The sequence below is a fragment of the Motacilla alba genome, chromosome 3 (genome assembly GCF_015832195.1).
Source record: "Motacilla alba alba isolate MOTALB_02 chromosome 3, Motacilla_alba_V1.0_pri, whole genome shotgun sequence".
NCBI lineage: Eukaryota > Metazoa > Chordata > Aves > Passeriformes > Motacillidae > Motacilla > Motacilla alba.
Genome location: NC_052018.1, coordinates 94,217,001 through 94,235,341, shown reverse-complemented (window position 1 = coordinate 94,235,341; position 18,341 = coordinate 94,217,001).

Below are 18,341 nucleotides of genomic sequence, written 5' to 3'. Positions count from 1 at the left end.
CTTACATTGGAATATGGACTGGTCATGAGAAAACAGTAAACTGACTGTACACAAAGTTATCTATAGGGGTGAATAGCCTGAACAGAAAGGGAATGCTGCTTTCATTATTCAGTTCTCTCATTTCTAATAATTCATGGTGCTAGGAGAACACCATTTTAAGTGAGATTTAGAAGGTCTAAAAGCAAACAGATAGAAAAAAAGTTTCAGATTCATTAATAACCCACATCTAGTGCAACACACTATTGGGAGCCAAATTCTGAAGTTAACTTTCCAGATTGGTTACCTACCCATTCTTTACTTTGTGCTGTGTTACCATCACATCATAGAATAGATTCTTTTTTATTTGACTGCTGTTAATGTAAGTGGCCATTGCATTTCTGGAATATTCCCCAGTTCATATTTACATTATGGAAATCTCCACCTCAACAGGGGAACAGGACTGAAACACGTAAGGGAGGGACCCTTCTTATCCTAGTCAGCTCACTGCAGGGTGACTCCCAAAACTTGTGTAGCATTGAGAATAAAGTACCATTTGTTAGAAGCTGAAAGTAAAATGCATTTTATGTGATAAAAACCCTGCACACACATAAAGGAACACGGAGAGAGAGTGGCAGGGAGACCCCAAATAAACCCTGCCAGGCTACTCCCAAGCCTAAGCAAGCCCAGAGGAGAAGAGGGCAACAATTGCATCCAGAAACCAGGCGATAATCTGGCTCATCTAATCACAAATTATTGGAAGTTGTCGTTTGTGCATGGAAACAGGAGCATTAAAAGCAGAGAGTAAAAGTCTCACATTCAAAGGAAGAATGGAGGAAATAAATTAGTCTTAAAAATGAACAGATTGGGACCAGGAGCCACAATGCATAGATAAACCCAGGAAATTTTCATGAGATTACTTATCCTATCCAATAGAACTGGATTTGTGAAAGAGGGACCCGGAACATCAAGGACAGCTGTGCTTGAACATGTAGATAACATGCTGGGTGCATTCTTACAGCACAATGTGCTGTGAGAAAAAAATAAAAGTTTTTGGTTGCTACCAGCCTTCCTTATTAAGATGCCCATGCTCATGGCTTGCTTTGCCTTTGTGATATTCCAATATTCTTCTGTCTTGTAGCAGAGAGAGCCATAAGCCTATCAGCTCAGTGCCCAGCAACAAGACCTTCCCTGGCTGAACATTGTACCACCAGCGTGGGGTTATCAGAGTGTGTAGGGATAGCCAGGTGGCTTATCAGAGACCTTGAACTTGGTACATGTTTAGAAAGTCTGCTTGATGCTTTTATCACAGATGTTTCTTTGCTTGGAGTGTTCTTCCTGAATTGGCCTAAATTCTTATCAGGAAATTATTTTACATACTGATTAAAGTCAAGCAGTCTATTAATGGGAACCTGATTACCATCTGTCTTTATAAATATTCACAGAAAAAAAAGATTTTTAAAAAATAGGAAACGCATAATGAAATTTTCTGTTTGTTATTGGAGTTTTATCATACAGAACTTTTTCACTTCTATAGTGCAAGGAACAGAGCAAATTAGGAAGTGACAGAGAAGCAGGGAAGAGATTTGTTGGAGGTAGGAAAAATGTCCATCTATTAGTGGTGAAATAAAGCAGTGTTTTGAAAAGTCTGAAAAGAAATTAGACCTTTCAAGTGACCTGGAGATATTGTCCTTGCTGCTGCTTAAGGACAGTTATCTGTACACAACAATGGACTACCATAGTGCTCTCCTTACTGCCAAAGATACTCCTCTGATCATTGCTATGTCCTAGGATGCTAGGATCTTTATTTTCTTCTCTGATTTTCACTTTTTCTTTTTATAAATACACGCATATATATATATGTATATATATGTATATATTGTTATTTATATACACATACACACACATACTTCATGCAAAATTCCCCGTGAAACTATAGCAAATAAAAATATTGAATAAATCATTTTTGTGTAAATATGCAAATATATATGTCCATATGCCAATTCCCAAATTTATACATATGTTACATTATATCGCATGTGAATGAACAGGTGAGCATTTTCTAATTAATCTTTTCTAACACAACATTCTACAAGGCTAGATTTTGCATTTCTCAAAACCATAACTGCTGAAACAGAGCAATAGAGACAAGGATGCAAATTCATACATTGTAACCATCCAAGACAAATTCTGCATCTCGACTGTATGAAAAATATAGCTAATATTCATAATATTCTGGAAATTCTAGTTCCCATTTTTAATTTTTTTTAATTCATCTTTGAAACTCAGAGATGCAGGATGCATAGGGAAAAAAAAACCATCTGACTAATAGTGAAAGATGAGTTTAATCATGTTTGAAACATGATAAAATTAAAGTTGATGTGGACAGAATTTAAGAGGACTTTGCACCTTCATAATTAAGACATAAGATGATCGGCAGACAAGGTCACAAAAGCAAGTTTGAGTTCATTTGTGAGTATGTGCCAATTTGGCAGATACCCTACTTCAGAAATATTCCTTTCTGGCAATTCTTGGAAGATACTTTCAAGAAAGATTATGTCATTAATCTGTTTCAGTATGTAAACTTTTATGATAGGATTTGTACCTCTTTATTAAAATCTCTGTTTCATTTAAAATTTTTTGAATGACAAAATAGAAACAAACACAGAAGGAAATATGATACTGCTGATTTAAAATCACAGCTCTCCAAACCCAAACATTCCCAGGATTACCACATCTTTTTTCTCCTGGATGGGTTCTCTGCAAAGCATCTCTGCATACATGATTTCCCACTCAAGACCGGACCACAGTAAGGGCCAAAATAATTTGGTGGTGGTAAAGACATCTCAATGCATATTGAGAGGAGTTTCATACAGATTTTGCTCACAGACACAAATGTTTGCCAACCATTCAGCTGTGCTTTGTTCTATGCCTAATACTGTAAGTCACAGAGGGGCTCTCCCCATGCTTTTCCTTGTTCCTTTTTGAGGAGGCAAAATCTGGGCAGCTGGTTCCTGTCCTGTGATCACACTGTTGGCTGAATTTTTTCTCTTGTGTATCTATATGCTGTGCCAGCCAAAATTTACCTACTACTGCTTTCACACAGACCTCATAATCACTTTAACAACATATGCCAAATTTTTTTGCATACCTTATTCATGAAGCCTTTTCTTTCCTCCGTCACTCAGTGCATACCTACCTGGCTAACAATGAACTTCAGAAATAGGATTGTTTAGTCCTGGGGAGGGGACATGCAAAGTTTGCTCACAAACATCACCCAAATATTTTGAGGTTACTACAGACACATTTCTGGTTGCATCTGGACAACTTGAGTTTAAATGCTGATTATTAGCTCATCAGTAGTTCAAACAACAGAAATAAAGGTTGGCTTTTTAATAAGTTCTCTAATTCAATTTAATGGCTTTTTACCAAATCTAAATTTAGGATCCCATCAGCTATGGCTGAGTGTTGTTATTAATTGAAGATTTTTTTTTTTCATACTTACAGAAAGTGCATTCTTCACATTTTACAATTATAATAATTGCCAAGTCTTCTGAAGGTAGTAAGCAATTACTCTTTGCTATTTATTGAGCAACCCTTTTATAAAGCAATGTGGTTCACCTGTGACTTGATCTGTTTGAATTACATGTTTTAAAATCACAATTTTTGTATTTGTATTGGGAAAAAAAAATGTTTGGATTTGGAAAAAGAAATTCTTACTCTTGATTTAAAATAATTTTTCAAGCATTTTCCCTGCTTTTTTTTTTTTGCATTTGATGCCTATAGTTATATAAGCAAATTGTTGTGTTCAAAATTAATTATCTCTGCGATAAGAAGGTAGTACAGAAAATGGCCCTAATTAAAACTTCAAAATCCAACTTCAAACAGTTCTCCAAAATCACTTTTGAAGAGTCATAAAGTACAACCCCAAGATCCAGAACACCCAGTAATGATATTGCATTGCTGATCTGTGTGTAGAGACCAGGATGAGAAGAATTGTAGCTGGGCATGAAGCATTTCTCCAGGGAGGAAGTTGGTGCTCTGCTGGAAAGAAAGGCTTCTTTGTGTGCCCAGTGGAACTGCTGGAAAGGCTGGGCAGTGGAGCCAGACACCCTGCTGGGACTGTCCACCATCCACAGACCAAATTTCCTGGTCCTGGAGACCCCCAGAGGAAGTGCAGAGGCCAGGGGACACTCACACAGTTGGCCATGTAGGAGCAGTTTTAGCCATGTTCACCTGCTTGTAGCTGTGTGCATATCTGAGGGCAGTAGGGGGTAAGAAGTGGTGTTCCCATGAAGGATTCTTTCCACACATAGCATTTTAGGCTCAAAGTAAGCCTGTGGACTTTAGGGAAGACCATCAGCAATAGCTTGTGCACCCAGAGCCCTGAGACAGAGCTGCTTTGTGATGTCCAGGGTGCAGCTGGCAAGCAGAGCCCACACCTGACCTCATGTTGTGAGGACCTCGACTGGTGGCAGCAAGGAAGGTGCACACAGGGACTTGTTCAGTTGTACAGGTACCCCCTGTTTTGGGAGGCAGAGTGCCTTTTCCCTTCCAAGTCGTGCAGAATAGGAGGTCCTTCTGCTCTGGCTTGCTTCTCATTTGATCTGTGAAGCCTCTGTCAGTGCAATGCTGATGGGAACATAATTGCTCACCTGAAAGAGGATCACTGAGATATGAGACACACTGTTCTGAGGCTGTGGTGAGGTTAGGAGTGTTGACATGCCAATAAAAGCTCCGTGTAAAAATGTTTAGTTAGTATAAAAGGCACCAAGGAGAAGTCTAAGGAAGGACTAGGTGTCACAACAGCTAATCCTCCTCTCTAGTATCTGACCTCTGTAAGGCTGGAAGTAAAAGAAGTTAAATGAACTCTGCATAATTCTTTTTGTTTATCTGTCATGAAACCACCTCATGATTCAGCATTTGTGTCAGCCTGTTTGGGGGAGGCTCTGCTGCGAGAGCAGAGGGCTGTGGCAGACCAGGACCGAGGCATAACCCGCTGGAATCTGTGTGAGAGAGGACATTCGCTCTGGTCTGCCCACGCTTGGTCTTTTTTTCCTCCCTGGTGTTGTTGACTCCAGATTCTGGGTGTTTGAGGACACAGCCATTTGCTGTGCTCCAACTTTGAGGAAGAATTTTTCAATTTTTGACAAGGCCCTTAAAATCACATTGCAGAGGAAAGGGTGTATTATAATTATAATTATCAATATCAATAGTAATAAAAGTTTATTAAAGGCCATTAAAATGAAAGGGGTTGGCTATAGATCCCATCACTCTGAATTGACTCCCTCCTCTTGTGTTAATTAGAAAACTCAGATAATGGTTCTATGGGGGAGTGCAGGGGAAATTTAATTATGAAAGTTTAATGGGCCACTATCTACTTCCTGCCAGATTAAAAACTGATGATTTACACTATTTTAGATACTACTCAGGGCTCGCTAACAAAATATGTTGCAGAACAAAGAGTAATGCAAGACTTCACCTGGAATCTTTTGCTCAATTTATAAACAAAGATGTAATAAGGCAGACCTGAAAACCAAACAGCTGTGACAGAGCTGTTACCACCAAAAACTGAGAGAAACTGTGAGCAGTCTTTGTTAGGTTCTTCATTTCATTGTTTATTCTAAGTAAATAAAGAAGACATTTACATAAGCAGAAATGTTTGCCTCCTCAAAAAGCCAAAAAATATTAATAACAAAAAAGCCAGCCTAAATTAACTGTAAGGTTAGTTTTTAGTTATTGAGGTAAGCTATCAAGTCTGTTGATTTTTAAAAGTTCTAGGAGTAGAATTTGTGTTCACAAACATACAGTCAGGCTCTTCAGTCCACATTCATATTCCTACCAAATTTCATGGCAATTTTTAATAAACAGATCTTTAGTGAATTATTATGTAATATTTTTTCTTAAAAAATAAGTGTTAGTTTGAAAATTCAATCAAAATGCCTCTGGCATAAGTTTGAAAGAGATAAAATCACTTGTCTATAATACCTCATTTTCAGAATCCTCAGACAGCTAATTTATGGGGAGTTATGACTAGACAGAGCCTCAAAATTATTCACTTTTTGGAGAAGGTTGAAATCTGGCACCTGAAATTAGTAGCTGTTTTTGAGACATTAGTCTTCTAGAACTCATTATAGGAGTGATAATTCAGCAAAGTCTGCAAAGCAGCTGCAGGAATCTCTCTTCAAGCACCCTGTTTTACCTGCTGTTTCCATTTAATGTAGAGGTTTATTATTAAATTTCTGCTCCCATTTAATTCAGTGGTTTACTATGAAATTTAACTCCTATACTTAACAAGGTCTATTTTTAGTGAAAACACTGTAGCATATTCAATTGTGAGCAAGATAAATTTTCAGTTGTATTGTTGTATTTTTTTTAGAATTAAATGCTTAAATTTTAAGGGGTTTTCTATGAAAAGAAAAGAAAAGAAAAGAAAACAAAAACAAACAAAAAAACCAACAACAACAAAAAAAAACCAAACCAAAATCAACAGTGGAGGAAAAAATATGATGTATCAAATGCTGTATTTTAAAATGAGGGTGTAAAAAAAAAAAAAGAGAGAGGGGAAGAAATAGAAGAAACAATGCCCAAAAGAAAAAAAAAATCTAATAAATCTAATGTACTCTGTTTCCTTTTCTGGATAGGTTTTGGTGTCCAAAAGTTGAGAACGCAGCATTATAAAACCAGGGCTGGTTGTCAGTTCTAATTTAGGTAGATGTAGACAGTTTTATACAGCAGCTTTGTGCCTGGAGCTGTCTGTCTTACAGTCAGAAGCCCACTGTGTCAGCTGCATGTCCTTGAACATTTCAGGTAGAATGTAGCTCTGGGAATTGCCATCCTCCTGGACTTCAGGTGTGTAAACAAAGTCTCCTACCTTTACTAATTTATTACCAGGTAATGAAACAATATAAAGGAAGGGGAGAAAAAGAGATATGTGAATATCACTTTTCTCCCCATTCTTAAAAGACCTTAATCCACCTGGTGTACACAGATTGGGAACTACTCATTATTCTTGTTCTTTTCCATAAAAACAGTGTTTGCCTGCCTGCACTTCGGTTTGTATTTCTCAGCGTTCCCCTCTGTACAGCACTGCTGCCCTGAGAAAATTCTGTTATGCAATGGGTATCAGTTACAGCTAAATATATTTGCATCAACACAGAACCCAGCTTTCAATGAGCATAATAGCCTTCTGTGTTTCAAAGGTGCATCTACATTCAAAAATAGTGTTAAAAAACATGTCAGGGCACTATGGATGTCTAGACTTCCATTGTCTAGACTTCAAATATGTAATGCTGAATGGCTATCAAAATCAAGGGGACGTCCCCAGAAATATAATTGAGAAGAACATGCATAGCAACATTTGCATGCCTTGCCTTTTATTTGCAGTGAATGATTCACAGCTAAGCTCTGTAAAGTATTAGTCAGTTCACATCACTGTAACCATCAAACCTCAGATAAAAAAAAACAACTTATTTTTTCAGAAGTTTCTTAGACAGCTGTTACAGCTATAGGACTTAATTGCATTGGCAATTTATATAAAGAGAGAGAGACAGAGAAATAAAAAATATTGAAGTTGATTTCAAGTGAGATGCTCAGGTTGTTTTATTGTGGTTCTTTATTTGATTAAGGTAGAGCTATAATTAGTCTCAATGTACTAATAAATTGCTGTTTTTTTTACAGACACTTAATAAGGACTATTCATTCTCCAAGGGGATTGCAACCTGAAATCTTGCTGAAAGACTGATGCTACAACAGAGGACAAAGAGAAAAGAGGTGAATTAACTGGGAAAAATGCCAGTTACTGTCTTGATCACATGAGTGACCATATGCTAAATGACACGGTAAAATGAATGGATGCACAGTGTGTTGATTTAGTTGCTTTCTTTCCCCTTTTCTTTCCTGTCTGATTGTATATGATATAATTGTTCCACATGGCAGAATGTCCACTCTTTCCTTACAGCATCCACTACTGTGAGAATAATTGGAATGTGATCCAGGCTCAGAGTGGCACTTATTCTACTAAAATGAGGGATTGAAAACCCTGCTAAAGTGACACAGAGCTATGAATTTAAAGGCTTCAGCACTCTGAAGTGCTTTGGGCAAGAGTCTCCACTGGAGCAATTGGTGGAGCTCCTGTAACACAGCTCCTCAAACACGTGTACGCTAGGAAGGGCTCACACCCCTTTATGGTGGCTGGCACGAATTTGGGGTTGGCTGAAAAGAGAAGCCAGGGATCTTTTCCTGGCAGGTCCTGAAAAGCCAGACATTTACTTGAGCATGAATATGGATCTGGCAAACCTCTATGTGCTCTGAGTTGTGTCAGATCTCGGGATATGGATCTAATCCTGCAAGATGGTGAAGAGGACTCATGTACTGCCCAGCATGTTGGGCTCCTCCTGCCAAGTCTGCACACAGATGTTACACGCACTTCCAGCTGAGAATTCAAGTGGAGAGTTCCAAGTGGAGAGCTCGGCCAAAGCATTAAGATGCAAACTCTGCTCTCTTTTCAGCAGAAGAAATCCAGAAGTCTGGGTTTCGTACCAGTTGCCAGTTTAGCTAGTTGCCAGTTTTATTGGTAAACTTGTAAAGATGTTTATCTCAATATTTTCAGGAGTCTAACTAGTCCCCTATGATTTGTATATGGAATACCTACCGTCTGGGGTTCCCAATAAATAAGTAATGTCAAATAGTTGTCAAAATAGGACTAAAACATTCAAATTTTCAGCTAGTTCTATGGCAGATGGCAAAAGAAGGGATAAATGCATGGATAAATAAAAATATAAGGAACTAATATATTTCTCTCTGTTTTACACTCCCAGAGAGAAAGTTGTTAGATAAGATGGCTGTCACATAATTCCAGACTATTTACACTGAAAAGCTGGCACAGGAACAGCCACCTTTGGTTATGTGTTAGTTAAGTCCAGCCGCCAGAGGATTGCCAGCAGGGACTGCAGTGTTAATCATAAAGGAAGGGTTTGGAAGGGTTTCTTATGGTTCCAATCACAGCTTTTTTTTCTTTTTTCTTTTTTCTTTTTTTTTTTTTTAACAGCATATTTAATTTGAACAAACCAGTTACCTAGACAATTAAACAAGTTAAACAAGTTAAACAAAATTTATATTGTTTCAGGCAATTATCCACATGTATGCTGACCTCATTTGGGGAAATAAAACATTTCATATTTTATTACTCAGAGTGTCAATGAAAAAATATTCAGCTGATATCTCATTAATGGTTTCATTTTCCCAAACACTGTACAAAGCCACTGCAATACAATGCCAAGTCAATCTACCCATTTGATCTTATATAACCTTCAGGGAACATTAATAAAATTCTGATTCAGATATGCCCTCTGTCAGTCTCTTTTTAGGCATACAGGTGCTTAAATGTCCTTTACAACCTACTGAATGGGATGTACATTCAAATTTAAGCACAAATGTCAATACTTTTCTGGACAGAGATGCTTGCTGGAATGAAGGCCTCTGCATCAGAATAAACATAGTGGTTGATAAGAGTGTACACAGAGAATTTTGATTTAGGTTTACACAACCTGTGGTATCCTGAGGTTAGAAAATCAAACTGCCACAGCAATTTAGTGTGTTCTTGTACCACCACCTGTGTTCTCCTGTTATCACAATTTCCTTATTTTTAAGAGACTCAACATGTATTAAAAGGTATCTTTAAAGATTTTTAAGCATTTCATTCAGGAATTGAGTTTTGTCAGTGAAGGAAAAAGAGCTTTTACAATTCTCTAGCAAAGTCATTTAGGACTCCCAGAGGAAGACTGGAAAAATCTATCAGCTATTGTAGAAAGTGCATTATAGTTGAAGGAGCTTAGTATGAAACACATGCAATCAATGATGGGATACTTGAACTTTGCTTGTACAGTTATCTCCTTAGGGAAGGTATTCTGTAGGTGTTGAACTGCTTTTCATGAGATCAAGAGGCCACAGAAAAAATTAAAGTGGGTTTTAATTTTTTTTTTTTTTTTTTTTTTTTTTTTTTTTTTTTTTTTTTTTTTTTGCTAAGCCTTGATGGAGTGTGGCAGCCTATACTGAATGCTGTGATTTAGGGTCACTAGGGCAGCTGTGAAGGCCCAATCACGGGTCATAAAGGATCCTGGGCGGGTAAAAACCACTGTGGGAACTGGAACCTTTGAAGTGTGATGTTTCCTCTTTTTCAGGTAGCCTGTTTTGTTTTTGCATGTTCTTATGGCTCATTTGTGCAGTGGAGAAAGTACCACTGATAATAGTTGACATTAACAATTTTGATTTTAGAGCTCCCAATGCATAGGTCCCATGGATTCTTCTTATTCCCAAAAATGCCTTTGTCCTGTGCTCTATTTAATGAAAAGGGCAGAAAAGCTGCATTGTTTTATCTGAACACTTTGCCAATACTGAATCTAGATTAACCTTAATAGTTTTCTCTGTCCTGTTGGATCTCATAGGCTTTGCTGTACAGTGTCTCCACTCCCAGTAAAGTGGAGAGGGTTCCCCAACATTTTTGTGCTTAGAGAATTCTCCTGAGTGTTAAAGCTACTATTTTTAATCTATTTTTATATGCCTTTTGGTTTGCTGATATAATAGCAATTAATTTACATTAAAGTAAACAAAAAACCCATCATGATCTTGTAATTAGATTCTTTACATTTTGGTGTTTGGAGAAGGGAAAGTCAGACTTCAAGACTCCACAGTCTTCAAAATGCCAACTATTTTTAAATAACTCACTAAAGTGATATTTTCACAAATTGGTCCAAGAGGAACATGTTATATTCTGAACATAGTGCACCTTTGTGTCTGAACTGGATAAAATTCTTGGGTAGGTGAGAACAAGCAGGATGGTTGAGAAGATTGAGAAGACATCTCAGGCAAAACTGCTCATTCAGTGTCTCCAATATGGGTGTGTGAGGATGTCCTAGGGTGACGTTGTGATGCTTGTATCCCCAGTCGTGTGTTCTGTTTATGCTGGATATTATGTTCTGTGCCTTCAAGACTGGCTCTGAAGAGCTAATGTTTTGTTTTGGTTTTGTTATCAGCCTGCTCCCCCACGGCTGGCAGGACACAGAGACAGGGCAGTGCAGTACATAGTGCGGCTTTTGCTTTTTGCTTTGCTCTTGCTTCTGCTTTGCTCCTGCTTTGCTCTTGCTTGTGCTTCTGCTCATTAGTTAGTTTAGCTAAGCAGTCCAAATTTTTCCCTGGACTGTTTTTCCCCTCCCTTTTTTGGAATACTTGAACCTGCTCCAGACTGGGACCTGGAAGCACTGAGAGCTTGCACCTTGTGGCCTGCAGCAGCGCCATCCCCAGTGCCGGAAGGACCAACAACAGAGCGACCACTCCCAAGAGGGACTTTCTGAATTTGTCATCCTTTTCAGAGCAGTGAAAGAGTGTTGTCATCTGCTATTGTTCATTCTGTGTGCTGAGGGGTGCTTTGCCTGTTAAACAGGTTCTTTCCACTTCTCTCCGAGGATTCCTTCCCGAACCGGTTGGAGGGAGGGGCTTTGTGGGCTTGCTTTCTGGAGGGACCCCTTTTTGGAGGTTTTCTCCCAAATTTGCCCTAAACCAGGACAAAATTAATGTCCTACTGTAGATGGCTTCTTGGACAATTCAGGCAAGGTGTTCAATTGCTGGATGCCCTCTGCACTACAGCTGCTATCCCGAATGCCCACCTGAGTCCTTTTGGGTCTTTGAAATACCCACTTCGGAGATAATCTATGCCCAAAATACATGGGGCCTCTGGGCCAGTCACAATGGGGTGTTTCTTCCACTCATTTCCAGTCAGGCTCACATCAGCTTCCACCAAAGTAAAATCCTGTGATCCCCCTGTCACACCAGCAATAGAAACAGATTCTGTCCTCACATGTCTTGATGGGATTAATGTGCACTGCGCACCAGTATCGATCAAAGTTTTATATTCTTTGCTCCAGATGTGCAGGCCAATGAATCCACACAGTCCAAAAAATATGGTCTTCCCCCTGGCCTCTACCTGGACAGAGGCAGGGCCTCTCTAAGCCTGGTTATTCTTTCCCTGGGCATATGTCTTGGAGGTTCCTTCAAGGGGATTGGACATGTCATCATCATCATACCTGGCAGTTCAGCTACAGGCAACTGGAGCTGCTTTCCTTTTGGTGGAACTTATCTCTGAGCCCTGTCTTCCTTCAATTCACACACCCGTTGGGCCAGAGCAGCAGATATTCCATCCCATCTCCTCATGTTTTCACTGCAATCACCCAGGAAGAACCACAGCTCAGCTCATGGGGTGCACCTTCTTTCCCCATCTGGGGAACATCTGCATTGGATACCAGAATCTCTGATCTGTACTGCTGAGATTTGGAGAAAGCCTTCTTTAATCTCCTCCCTCAGTTTCTTATGGTTCTCCTCCATCTTGTCTTCTAATTTCTACAGACATGTTTCTACCGCTGCCATTCTGGAATGCGTTGGGCCATGTACAGTGTCTGCATATGCTCAGAGCTTCTTTGCCATATCAAGCACAGTCTCCTCACTGTCATCCCACTTCATTATGGCTAAAGCAGAAGTGTATTCTTGTAGCCTAAGTCGTACAAGTTTTCGCCACATCACGGATGTACATGGTACCAAGTCTGGATTTACAGTGTTTCCATCATCTGAGAAGACAATCTCTGCCACTGCCATTTCTCTCAGGTGTTGGATCCCTTGTTCTATGGTCTTCCACTGAGTTTGCTGCATATAGAGATCATCTGCACACAGGTATCTTTATGCTAAACTTTCCATGACCCGTGCCCAGAGGCTGTGAGGGTCAGCCCCCCTCATCATTCCTTGGTTGATGACAAGATCATGTGGCAGGGATCCCAAATGCCTCGCTTCAGTGCCATCCAGAACTGTAGCCTTGCCTGCAGCATCCCAAAGACGGACTAACCAGCTAATTATGGATTCATCGGATCATCAGTTGTAATCCTTCCTTAGGCCACAAAGGTCCTTCAGGGAAAAGGACTCAATAGTGGCTTCTGATCTTGCAGCTGTTGCTTTGACTCCTGATTTTATGTCAGGAAACATTGAGGGTTCTTCTCTTGCATCATCATCATCATCACCATCATCATCATCATCATCATCATCCACTGATTGGTCTTGTATGTGCACTTTCCACTTCTAGTGCTAGTAGCAGCAGCCACTGGTTGAGGCTTATTGTCTGGTTTAGCTGTTGGCTTAGGCTCACTATCTGGTTTGGCTGCTGGCTTCGAGCCTGGGGTGTTGTCTGTAGCCTGAGTGACTGGAATAACTGCTGATTTATCTCCCTGCCCCCCTGCCTCTGTCTGCTGCCCTAGAGTATCTAGCAGTGTGCAATAAGCATATGCCAGGGCCCAGCTCACTGCAATGATCTTTTTCTCCTTAAGGTCATCATGGTACTTCTCTTTCAGGTATTTCCCCACCTCAGCTGGGTTCTGAATTTGTTCATGGGGGAAGTTCCATACTATAGGGTCAGAGAATTCCTTCAGGATTTGGCCCATATCCTCCCATTTCCCACACCATTCGGGGTTTTCCACGCCTGGCTCTACTCCTGGGTCAGGGGTCTCATCAGCCCATCTAGAAATCTCAGCCCTCATTCTAGAAAAGCTGCAGACTGTATAGAGAAAGCTTACCAGATTAAATACCAGAAAGATGGTCTCTTTAACATTCAGGGGAAGCTGAACATTCTCCAATAGTGATGTAACAGATTCAGAGGAAAAGAAGAAAAACAAAGGCTGGAAAGCCTCATTCCCTGCTCCTCCTCTAACAAACTGGGTGCACAACCGTAGCCATGAACCATTCATACCTGGAACAGACCCCAGCATGTTTATAAACTTCTTACAAATCATTACTACCAAGCAAGCAGGATAGCTATTCTGATCACTGCCCCTCTGCTGTAAAAATTATGTTTTAGGGACAATACTAGAGCTATTTCTGGATAAGAAAATAAACTTAGGGACCATAGAGGTATTAAGATCTCGAAAAAACCTAGGGACCAGAAATGCATGCAATCCTTCATCTCAGGAGACATTATGAATTCAAAAAACATGGCTATTAATTGCTTTATACCCACACAGAGTAATGGCAACCAAAATGCACTCAAACCAGGTTTTTTTTCCACTCTCTCTGGAGCCCCACATTGGGTGCTAAATTTTGTCCTGGTTTAGGGCAAATTTGGGAGAAAACCTCCAAAAAGGGGTCCCTCCAGAAAGCAAACCCACACAGCCCCTCCCTCCAACCGGTTCGGGAAGGAATCCTCGGAGAGAAGTGGAAAGAACCTGTTTAACAGGCAAAGCACCCCTCAGCACACAGAATGAACAATAGCAGATGACAACACTCTTTCATTGCTCTGAAAAGGATGACAAATTCAGAAAGTCTCTCTTGGGAGTGGTCGCTCTGTTGTTGGTCCTTCCGGCACTGGGGATGGCTGCTGCAGGCCACAAGGTGCAAGCTCTCGGTGCTTCCAGGTCCCAGTCTGGAGCAGGTTCAAGTATTCCAAAAAAGGGAGGGGAAAAACAGTCCAGGGAAAAATTTGGACTGCTTAGCTAAACTAACTAATGAGCAGAAGCACAAGCAAGAGCAAAGCAGGAGCAAAGCAGAAGCAAGAGCAAAGCAAAAAGCAAAAGCCACACTATGTACTGCACTGCCCTGTCTCTGTGTCCTGCCAGCCGTGGGGGAGCAGGCTGATAACAAAACCAAAACAAAACATTCGCTCTTCAAAGCCAGTCTTGAAGGCACAGAACATAATATCCAGCATAAACAGAACACACGACTGGGGATACAAGCATCACAACGTCATCCTAGGACAGAGGAGAAGTCAGATAATCTGCCTTCAGCCTCCTCCTGAACCCAGAAGAAAAGTACATGGGACTTGTCAGGTCTTGACATATTATAGCCCAGAAAAGAGGAGGAGTTGCAAAGTTTGTGACTACACCTATCAATTAAATTTTAATTTAATAATTTCCCTTTATAAAATTATCTTTGATTTACAGGGAGCCTTCATACCCCACTTGAACTTCCTGTTTTGAGACAGATCCAGCTTTTGGCACAGACCATGAAGGTAGCTATGCAGGATACCAGACTGATGGAACAAGAAATTGTGGTGGCATGAAGTACTAATGACTGCAGCTAAAGCCCACCTCGCATAGCAGTGTGATAACATCTCCCCAGGTTTGTTCCATTTGCAGCCTCTCCTTCAGCCCAGAGAGGAATTGCAGGAGTCCTGCCTTGCCTGAGCTCCCCAAGGGTGCAGAAGGTGTCTCTGCCATTGCTGGCCCCGGAGGGAGGAGAGGAGCAGGGGAGGGAAGGAGGCACACACAGTGTTGGTGGTTCCAAAGTGTCCCTCTGGCCAGCAGCACCCCACTGGTGCTGTGCTCAGCACTGGCAGATAATGGCCAGAAGTGCCCTCACCAAGCCTTTTGGCTGTGTACAGAACACACAGGGCCAGGGGGTTCTGTGGTTTTGGTGTTGCAAGGGATCAGGGAGGCAACAGTGCCTGGGAGAGTCACTCTGCTGCTGCCACAAAATAGCCTTTTCCTCACCTTGTGGAGGAATCCTAATCCTGTTGTGCACTGTGAATTTTAGCACTCCAACTGTTTGTGGACAGCTGGGTGTGAGCATTCATGAAAGAAACATTAACGAGATCATTCCTCAGTCAAATTAAATATTGAAAAAAAAGGGTCCTGCCTTTACTGAGCAGCCTGAAACTTTCCTCCTTCTGTCCTTTCTGGCCAACAGGATGCAATAGATGCTGATATAAACATGTCCATCCCAGTAACGCTGAAGATGGATCCTGGGACACCAGGGTTTGCTCACTCATGAGCAGGAAGAGCAAGTGTTTGATGGGAAACCTTTTCACTGGTGCCAGGGACATGGATCAGATGTTAGATGATGATTTTGTTTCAACATTAAGACACCCTGTAATCGGTATGTGTAACAAATGAACAGCTGCCTTCTTAATACCCTCTTTAGCATGAATTTGTAAATCTGTTTGTGTAAGGATTGATTATTTTGGTATTAATAGGATGATTTAACTTATTTTGTGATCTGATATGCTTCCCAGTACTGTGTCTAACTTGTTGATGTGATTCAGCCTGACAGCTGAATTGCTCTTTTCATAGGTTAGTAATTATGACTTCAGTGACATACAGTTTTCAATGTTATTTTTGTTTAAGTAGCTTAATAAAAGGAATAAAATCAGAGCTAGGCATATTTTGTCAGAGTAAAATAGGCCTCAGACCTTTGATGGTCTGGGCGTAGATCAGCCAATCAGCCTAAAAGCTCCCTCCAGTAAGCCCTTTGTTGCCTCACAGGAAAAGTGTATGAACGGGAAATCCACTTGAAACTGCCACAATAAATTTGTTTGTTCAGGGAAAATTAAAAAAGGTGAAGCAAGAAGCCTGACATGACTTCAGTTTTGAGGAAAAAACCTGTTTGTGTCTAATACATTGCAGAAATTGCTCAAGAACGTTTTGTCCTTGTGTAAGGATTGCCCTGTAATGCTGCTAATGTCCTTAGGTTGAGACCCTGGGTTATCAGCTGTGTATGTGCCGATCATGCAAGTTAAAACAGATTTTTTTTAAATGTAGTTTTTGTCTGCGTGAGTTCATGACACTTGTTCCTTGAAGCCAGATCTTCTCCTTCCCCTGCATTTTCCTTTCTTTCTCCTTCTGGCTTCCATTGTGGGCTGAACATGAGACTCAAAAGGAGTGAAACCTCCAGATGGCACATTATCAAGTTCTCATAAATTCGACAAGGAGAGATGTGCAAGGCATTGGAATTCTTTGAGATTTAGGTTTGTAGGGATTACAATAAATTCAGTCAGATGGGGAGGGTCGTTAGGTACCAGTGGAATGCAGATAAGATTGTACTGCTTTTTTTTTTTTTTTAACTTAAAAAATGGCCGTGAGACAATCTCTTGAAGGCTGCAAAAAGTGTTCTGTGCTTAGACATGTCTCTGATTTCCCACATGCAGATCCTGAAGGGAAAGAAATACAGATCTGGATCAGAAAAAGGAAATAATGTTCCTAATCTCCATACAAGGCATGCAAGCCTGTCCTGGTGCACTCTGCCAAAAAAAGGCCTCTAAGTCCCATCAGGGAAACCACAACTCCAGGTAAACACGGTGGCAGATTTCCCTGAGCAAGAACTGCAGAACAAGATTCATTCAGTTCAGATACAACACCATGTTGATGCCAACCACAGAACCCTTTCCACTGGCAGGCTCAGATTCAGTCTGGCCAGTTATGAATTTTATGAATTATATTAAGAGCTAATTAAAGAAAAAATATGCCTTGAAAAGTGTGAGGTGAAATAAAGCGCTCTGCTCTGAAGAAAACCAGAAGAATGAAAAAGAGTCTTCGTTGCATTTCTTCTTAAGCTGCCACTTTGTTTCGCCAAGGGTCAGCACATCATTCCTTAATCACCTGGTTAGGCCCCCAAATGTATCCCTGTTAAGTGGAATTCTTTGCTAATATTGTCCTGATTAATTAAGAAGCAGTCTTTCCCATTCACTGTTATCAGTGACCTATCATTCAGTGTCACCATCCTTCACTGTCATTAAGCAGAGTATGCATATACTGTAAGAGGTAAGATGATTTCAGAGACCGCTATTGATCCTTTCCCAGTGGTCTATTGCTAGTTAATGAGCATTAGTTTCTTTAATGATGTTTAATGTTGGTGAGTTATTTTTAAGTGATACATGGCCTGACCCTGGAAAGTGCTGAACGCCCTTAACTCCCGTTGACTTCAAGAGTTGAGGGCACTCATGGGATCAGCCCATAGGACTAGTGTCTGAACTGGCAGCAAAAGCTTCTTTCTGCATTCAGCAATGCTGTGATGCCAGAGAAAGAGCAGGCTCTCATAGAAGAGAGTTTCAATTTCTGTTTTCCTTTCTGACATTGAAATGGACAATTTCTACACAGGACAGACATTGCTATTCTGCGATATCTTGCCTTTAGCTTATTTTCTTCCAATGCCTCTCACTGTCCTCTACCTTCTTTCTGTGGTCAAGAGGAAGGAAGAGGCATCTTGCAAACTCATCCCCCATTCCTGCTTGCCTTCCCACATTTCCTTTGCTTCCAAATTAATCCGACAGGCAGTCTGTCACCACTACCTTAAGTTACTTAAACTCTAATGAATCTTTTCCAGTTGGCTTTCATTTCTGTGCTCTGCTGGAATTGCCTTGATTACCAAAGCTGCCTCTTGGCAAAATCTCAAAGTCAAAGTTTCCTCTCCTCCTCTTTGACCTTACCTTTTTGTTTTATTTTATTCTGCCTGTTCCTTCCCCACTGCCTCTTCTGTTTGCACTGCTATTCATTATTTTATCATGCCTTTGGTGTGCATTCCCACTCTCTTTCCCAACACTATGTCCACATCACGCTGCCCCA